Below are 7,998 nucleotides of genomic sequence, written 5' to 3'. Positions count from 1 at the left end.
ACATAACACAAGTAAAAAAGTGGGCTCTTTGTCGAGTTTCACAACATATTTTGAGCAGGGATAGGCGCAGCTCTTCCTCACGCCGCCATTCTCGTCAACCACTCACGTGACTCTCCCAACCTACCTCAGTGGCTAGATTATGGTTAAAGTGAGCAAAAGTCCAGAATATCAGTGCTGGTGGTCTGTGGATGAGTAGGCAGGTTTTTGATTGGCTACTCCATGATGGCTCTGTAGATCACAGGTTCAATGTAGTCTCCTCTGTACCTCGAGTTGATCACTCTCTGCCTCTGACACTTTTATGATCTTCTCCTCCTCGAAGATCCCATCAAAACGCATATCCGATGCCTTAGACAGTCTTGACTTGACTCTCTTAGGGAGTTCCTCATCCAAGGTGTAGACATCATCCCTCTTGGCTGTTAGCTGTGACCCGTCCTCAAACTCCACCAGGTACATTTGGATGACATGAGCGGCCACGAACTTGGCCCCGTAGACAAGGCCATCTGTCCATCGCACCTGCACCACCTCACCCTTGGGTGGGGGGCCTAGCTGGGCACAGTCCCGGCTCACAATGTCTTCAGGGAAGAGGTTGTCACTGAAAGAACCGTCGTCAAAGTTGACTTCGTAAAAGGTCTCCTTGGACAGTTGCACCACGTCACACTGGTAGTAGCGGCCAGTTTTGTGCTTGCATATCACCTGCTGTCCAACATTGAGCTCGTGCATGGCTGCTTTATTGCGCTCTGTCTGAATGGGGCCCTTGTGCCTGCAGCAGGTGACGTAGACCACAAAAGGCCATTCGTCTGGCTGCATGAGGACTCCGGCGGCCTGGGCACAGGTGGGGTGGTAGGCTGTAGGACAGCGGCCGTGGGAGCACTGCACACAGCAGTCGGACGTCTTCTTCATCCGCTTCTTACAGTAGTAACATTTCAGTTTGAACCTCTGTAAAGGTATCCCACTTAAGTCCACTGGGCTTCTCTCACTGATGTTTACAAAGCGTGCCTCCAGTACCGCTACTGCACACAGTACATGTACCCACTTGTCATTATTGGCTTTCTGCAAGGCTCCACCCCTCAGTGAACACAAACAGCAACTCTCAGTCATGGCGTTGGCCTTGCAGCGTGCACACCTCCAGTCCTTAGTCACGCTGGCTGGATCCACGCCATAACAGCTGGTGTGCACGCGGACGCTGCAGTGGGAGCAGCTGATGAGCAGGCTGGTCCCGTCCTCCTCCAGGTGCGGGGTGGGGGTCTGCTTCCTGCTCCTCGGCGGCCTCCTCCTCCGTGGTGGTGGTGAAGCACATCTCTGGGATCAGAGGCTTGGTCCGCATCCGCCCCCCCGACGTCACTGGAGCAGAGACAGCATCGCCACTACACTAGGTCTGGCCACGGAGAGAGAGAAGGACACAGGCATACCGCTGCTGGTAGGTCTGGAACAGCATGCAGATGGAACAGTAGGGAGCCTTTAGCCCCATGCGTCGGTTGTACTCCTTCTCCCTCTTCAGGTTGGAAGGCCTGTGCTGCCACAGGTGAGCCAAGGGTTTGGCCCAGGACTCCCCCTCCAGACCACCCTCCTCCAATGGGACCTGCTCCTGCAGCTCGTCGTCACTCATGCTGTCCTTTATCAGAGGGTGATGGCGAGGAAGCTTTCCCAGATTGCTTGGTACATCCCCAGCTCCCTCTTCTGCCCCCTTACTGTCGTCCTGATCGTCGTCCGTCTCACTGTCACTGTCGCTCCTCCTCTCCTCCTTGCAGGGGGTCTCTTCCTCACTGTAGTCTCCCTTAGCGTAGCTGTGGACGTGGAGCACATCGGCAGGGCTCAGGGTCCTCTGGAACTGCCTGTGTGCAGGGCTGGAGCTGCTGGGCGGCTTGGTGTCCTCACTAGGTCCTGCGTTCTCCAAGCCTGGAGCTGCTGGCGCTGGTTGCTGTGGCTCAGATGGGGTGGATGCTTCAGGGCTGAAGAGCTCCTCGCTTTTGTCAGTTTCTCTGTGACGGGTTGTGGCGGAGGTTTCTCCGCTTTTTTGCTCTCCTCCGGCTTGGGTTTCAGTTGCTCTTTGTCTGCCTTGCTGGGTCCTTCAGTAGCCTGCTTCTTCTGGACCAGCTTGGCTTTCTTCTGCTCCACCTCCCCCCCGTCTCCCCCAGCCTGACCCGTGTCTCGGTCCTCTGAAGCCTCCACACCGTGCTGCTGCTTCGTCCCGATCTTCGGCTTTGGGCTGCGGCAGAGTTAAGACAAATAGTGTGAATATGTTATAATAAGCACATGAATATGTCATGGGGTCACCGAAGCCCCACTCAGTGACGTGAAAAGTACAGACCTATTCTGCTGCTGAGCCGTGCCTGGGGTGTCCTCGTCTACGGCCTCACTCGAACCCTCCGTCTCAAGGTTGGGCTTCTCTCCTCTCAGGAACACGGCTGCCTCTGGGCTGGGCTTGGAGTGGTCGATAGGTGCGTTGTCCTTCCCGGCCATCCATAGTTTGTAGCGATCCGGCTGGAACTTTCGCACAAACACGTCCATGGAGATCTTCACCATGTCCTTACGACAGGAGCACTGAGGCAAGGGAAAACGAGGATCAGTTACGAGAATAAAGCAGGCAGTTGAAACCCCTAAAAAAAACATTTCCTATTGAGATTATGAAAGCAATCATGCTATGTTCATGTACATACTACTGTGGCTTGTTTGCCATAATCGATCCATCGCTGAGTAGCAAAGTTAGTGGACTCTGCACAGTTGAAGCCGTGGTTGAAACCAGCATGGTAGACGAAAGGAAACGTCATGACGAACTGTCCTGCTTCCTGGGTGATCTAACCACAAAACAGACAAACACTCAGACTAGCTGGGAAAACAACCTTTTTAAAAAGAACTACAATCCAAAACAGATAAAGTAAAGGTTAAGAGTCTGCATCGCATTTTTTTAAAGTTTTTTCTTTGCCATTAAAAGAGAGGTCACCTTCTCAAACGGTATGCCGTATTTTTTCAGGATCGAGGGTGAAATTAAAGTAATCTTGTGTCGCAGGAACGCCTCGCAGCTTTGAGCACTTCCAGGGAAAAACCCTGTGTGAAAAAGCATTGCGCACAACATGATATAAAGAATATTTACGTTAACATTTGACATAAAGAACCTTCATACGTAGACATATGGCCAGAAATGTGCAAATGCCTTCGCACATACCCTTAGCAAGGCGCTCCAATCGTTTCCCATGTTCTGGGCGAACAACATACCTGGAAAGGATGACATAACAACCCTCTGGTTAGAAGCACCTAACAAGCTAATGACACTAATCCCATTAGTAAGTTAAGCATTCTGTAGTCTGTGAATATGGGTGTGACTTTACCAGGACTTGGGCTCTCCAAAGTGAAGGTAGTTGATTCAATTAAATTCAATGATACTTTATTTATCCCCGTGGGGAAATTAATTTTGCCACGCCACTCCACTAAAAACAACACATAACAACACAACATAAAGGACAGACAACAACACTGGGCCAGCCATGTACAGTATATAAAAAACAGTGAGATCATGATATAAAAGTGGATAAAAAAGATGGCTATAGTTATTATATTAAAATACTAAAAAGTGATGATGATGATTAAAATAAATAATAAATACAAATTCAGGAGCCTTGACCCCGACTGCTACTTTAGTTGCCATTGAACAGTCTTAGTGCAGCCGGGATAAATGATTTTTTTATATCGCTCCGTCCGGGAGCGTATCGTAATGAACTGCCCTCTGCGGCGGCTGCTGGTTTGCCCAGCGAGGACATGATGGAGGGGGTGGTTGGGGTTGTCCCTGATGGACAGCAGCTTACTCCTAGTCCTTCTGTCCACCACTGTCCCCAGAGAGTCCAGGCTCCTTCCCACCACTGAACCCGCCTTTTTTACGAGCTTGTCCAGCCGTCCGGTATCCCTCTTGGTGATGTTTCCCCCCCAGCAGACTGCAGCGTAGAAGAGAATGCTGGCCATGACAGACTGGTAAAACATGGCCAGCATCTCTCCACACACTTCAAAATACCTAAGTCTTCTTAGGAAGTACAGCCTGCTCGTAAAGTGTTGGTGGACCAGTCCAGTTTGTCGTCCAGATGCACCCCCAGGTACTTGTAGGTCTTCACCACCTCGATATCCTCGCCCCGGATGTTAATGGGCAACCGAGGTGGCTTAGACCTACGGAAGTCTATAACTAGCTCCTTGGTCTTGGTTTGATTGAGGAGCAGACCATTCCTCTCGCTCCAGACGCTGAAGGCTCCTATCAGATCCCTGTACTCCCCCTCCCGTCCATCCCTCACGCACGCCACTATGGCTGTATCGTCAGAGTACTTCTGTACGTGGCAGGACTCAGAGTTGTAGTTGAAGTCTGATGTGTACAGGGTGAACAGGAAGGGAGCCAGCACAGTTCCCTGCGGAGCCCCGGTGTTGCTCACTACTGTGTCCGAGACACAGTTCCCCAGCCTGACTGACTATGGCCGTCCAGTGAGGTAGTCCATGATCCAGGATGTAGTGGAGGGATCAACCCCCATACCTGAAAGCTTCTCTCGGAGTAGAAGAGGCTGGATGGTGTTAAAGGCACTTGAGAAGTAAAAAAACATTATCCTCACCTGACTTCCCGGCTCATCCAGGTAGGAGTAAGCACGATGGAGGAGGTAGAGGACAGCGTCATCCACACCGACTTTTTCCTGGTACCCGAACTGCAGGGGATCACGTGCATGCTTAGTCTGTGGTCTCAGATGTCTCAGAAACAGCCGCTCCAGTGTCTTCATACTATGTGAAGTGAGGGCAACCGGTCTGTAGTCGTTGAGCTCGGCCGCTCATGACCTACACACACACACACACACACACACACACACACACATTACAATGAGCCCGTCCTCCGATTTCTACCCCCAGCAGCCTCCCCTGAACCACAACATACATCACACACCTCCTCACCACCACAGCATCACATTGACCATGGAAGCCACCTCACCACACACGAATCCCCTTACGGCTCAAACACACGGCAAGCGTCAACGTGTTTCATTTCAGCGGCCATGCTAACAGGTTAGAGCAGCCATACAGCACGCGTGAGGCGGTGCGCATCTCAAGCGTGTCTCACGCTGGCTGCTGCATTGCAGGCAAAACTCCCTGTACAAAGACAGGGAGTGGATGATGGGAGCAATATAGCATATAACGACATCCTGAACAGTCAGTATTTACATAGTTTCATTGATATTGAGATTAAATTAAATTAAATGATTAGATGAACTTTATAAGATGGTCAAACAATGTTGTGTTTCTAAGAGAAACTGCATCATGTAGTAATAATAGTAGTACGGTAATGGCAATAACAGTAGTCATATTGAAAGCATTGGAGCACTTTGGAGCAGGTTGTTGTTCCAGTACAGTTCATCTCTGGTTACGTGACAAAAGGTGTGGTGATGCAACACCACATCATCTTATTCCTCAAAATATCATGGGCGCCCAGTTTTGGGTACTGGCACGAGACATGATGTTTTCCACAGAACCGGCACCGTCCCTGACTGTAAACTCAGGTTGAAGAGCTTCTGGAGGGGCTCAGCCAGTTGGTCTGCACAGACCTTCAGCAGCCGCGAGCACACCCCATCAGGACCCGCCGCCTTTCCAGGGTGCAGCCTCTTCAGCTCCGCCCTTACCTCCTCCACTGTGAGGGACAGGGGGGGGCTTGGTGGGAGAGGGGAGGAGGGGAGGGGAAGGGGGGGGGGGGAGGGGAGGGGAAGGGGGCCCAGCCGTGCTGCCAAAGCTGTAGCTGTGGGATGTGGGGGAGGCTGGTGAAGCGGGAGAGGTAGTGGGAGGGGCAGCAGGGACAGAGTAGGCACCGGCCGCTGAGTCAAACCTGTTACCTCTCTGGTGTTGCTGTGTTGCAGCTTCCTCTCCACCTATAGAGATCCATGTCCTCAGTGTGCCAGGCAAAGGTGCTTTTCCACATGCCAAAATACAGGTACGGTGTGTTCACCCCTTTAATCTTGATCCCACTTTCCCGCTCCACTGTGTCTAGGATGGTGTTCAGATGTCCGATGTTCCACTCGGTCACATCCTATGAGAGATAGATGAGAAGCAATGTTGTCAATGCCAAGGTCATTCATATGTAAAGCAGTATGGTATAGAGACAAATGAGGAACAATGGGGGGAGAATAAAAGGAAAAGGTGATAACAATAAATGAATAGTGATTAACCCTAGTTAGATAAATCCCACTTACCGGATCATACAGTGTCCCATTGACATCTGCTCCATAGAGAGGTGGGTTAAAAGTCAGGTTCTTCCAGAACTTTCTCTCCAGCTCCTCAAAATCAACATATCGGGGATTACAAAACCTAGAACGACAACGGTAATGGGTGATTAGATACATTGGGAGTGTTTTGAGTAGGACCAATGTTTTGAGGTTTTCTCATCGCTGATTGCTCATTTCTCATTTGTTTCGTCATTGCTCACTTGTCTGTGTTAGCGGTCTTGCGGAACTCCCGGACAGTCATGGGCTTCTTCTGAATGTTGTACTGGGTAAAGAGACCCAACTGGCCAGTCACCACCTGCTGGATGGGTGCAGGAATCACCAGGTCGTCTATGTCGTCATAGGAACGGCGGGGCTTCCAGTCTTTCGGTGGAACAACCTGCACAATACAAACATGACACAGGACAGAACTCATCAGACTGTACACTGTGACATCTTTAACTGTATATTGTTCTACTAATTCAACAATGAATGCATATGCTCCCCAAAGAAGTTCAAATCTTTATATATAAATATACATCATATCATGTATAATAATTAGTGCCGTCAATCGATTACAATATTTAGGCCTACGGTTGTCACGACCAGAGGGCGGAACCCAGAAGCAGACAACGGAGAACAGGTAGTATAATAATACTAGTGATTTATTGTAGGGTTGGGGGTGTTAGGGGAATCAGGCTGGAGGTAGGTGGAACAGGTAGGGGGTCAGGCAGGTAGGCAGGTAGTCAGACAGGCAGGAGGTCAGGCAGACAGGCAGGGGGTCAGGCAGGCGGAGTGGTCGGCAGACAGGCAGGGGGTCCGGCAGGTGGAGTGGACGGTAGACAGGCTGGGGGTCAGGCAGGCGGAGGTCCACATAATGAAGCCTTCATTCACCATACTGTATAAGGGGGAAAAAAGGGGTGTCGATTTGATCACAAACAGGGTGTTCGTTCATCTGTGACAGAACACTTGTAAAGTGGTGGTGATTAGCGTTTATACACATGTTAACATGACAAGTGGTCAGGAATGTAACCAACCACTGTCTAATCATTCTACTTCAGCAGCCTACACACAGGTTTGTCTCTTGAAACCCCTCTACATGCGTTTGACACGCATGTCAGTAGAAGTTCTGATTCATGGTAATATGAATGTATGCTAATAAGATTAATTCGTGCCAATTGTTTCATTTTCAAATTAACTGTGATCGTTAACGCCTTAACATTGACAGCCCTAATAATAATAATAGTAATATAAAATGCGTAATGTATAAATGTAACGGATTAAAGATCACCCACCTTTGCCATCCCAGCTTTATGTGCTCCCTGTGATTCCATGTAAGCGATGTAGCGGCTGAAGTCCTTAAACTCTTCCTTAGAGGGGTGAAAGGTCATGATCCTGGAGCCAGGAACCTGGGATGCTGTCTCTGTTGCCATCCTGGATAAGTCCCGTTGATCCTAGGTCTAGATCTGCAGATACTGAACAATATCATGTTTTTTAACAGATACAGTGGTGTATTAATTTCACAATCCTAGTTAGATAAATCCCACTTACCGGATCATACAGTGTCCCATTGACATCTGCTCCATAGAGAGGTGGGTTAAAAGTCAGGTTCTTCCAGAACTTTCTCTCCAGCTCCTCAAAATCAACATATCGGGGATTACAAAACCTAGAACGACAACGGTAATGGGTGATTAGATACATTGGGAGTGTTTTGAGTAGGACCAATGTTTTGAGGTTTTCTCATCGCTGATTGCTAATTTCTCATTTGTTTCGTCATTGCTTGTTGCGT

General features: G+C 49.6%; 1 pseudogene across 1 annotated transcript; it reads right to left on the bottom strand.

The window, feature by feature from the left end:
- Positions 1-212: 212 nt before the first annotated feature.
- On the bottom strand, positions 213-7,642 carry LOC308170322 (lysine-specific demethylase 4A-like; annotated as a pseudogene). Its single transcript has 10 exons — positions 7,505-7,642; positions 6,434-6,609; positions 6,201-6,315; positions 5,880-6,037; positions 3,327-3,362; positions 3,164-3,213; positions 2,942-3,045; positions 2,658-2,795; positions 2,309-2,541; positions 213-2,206 (listed from the first exon to the last, which is right to left on the bottom strand). The product of its transcript is annotated as a lysine-specific demethylase 4A-like (transcript).
- Positions 7,643-7,998: the final 356 nt, after the last annotated feature.

Source organism: Nansenia antarctica (genome assembly GCF_963989245.1).
Source record: "Nansenia antarctica genome assembly, chromosome: 14".
Classification (NCBI taxonomy): domain Eukaryota; kingdom Metazoa; phylum Chordata; class Actinopteri; order Argentiniformes; family Microstomatidae; genus Nansenia; species Nansenia antarctica.
This window is presented reverse-complemented; position numbering and strand designations above follow the sequence as displayed.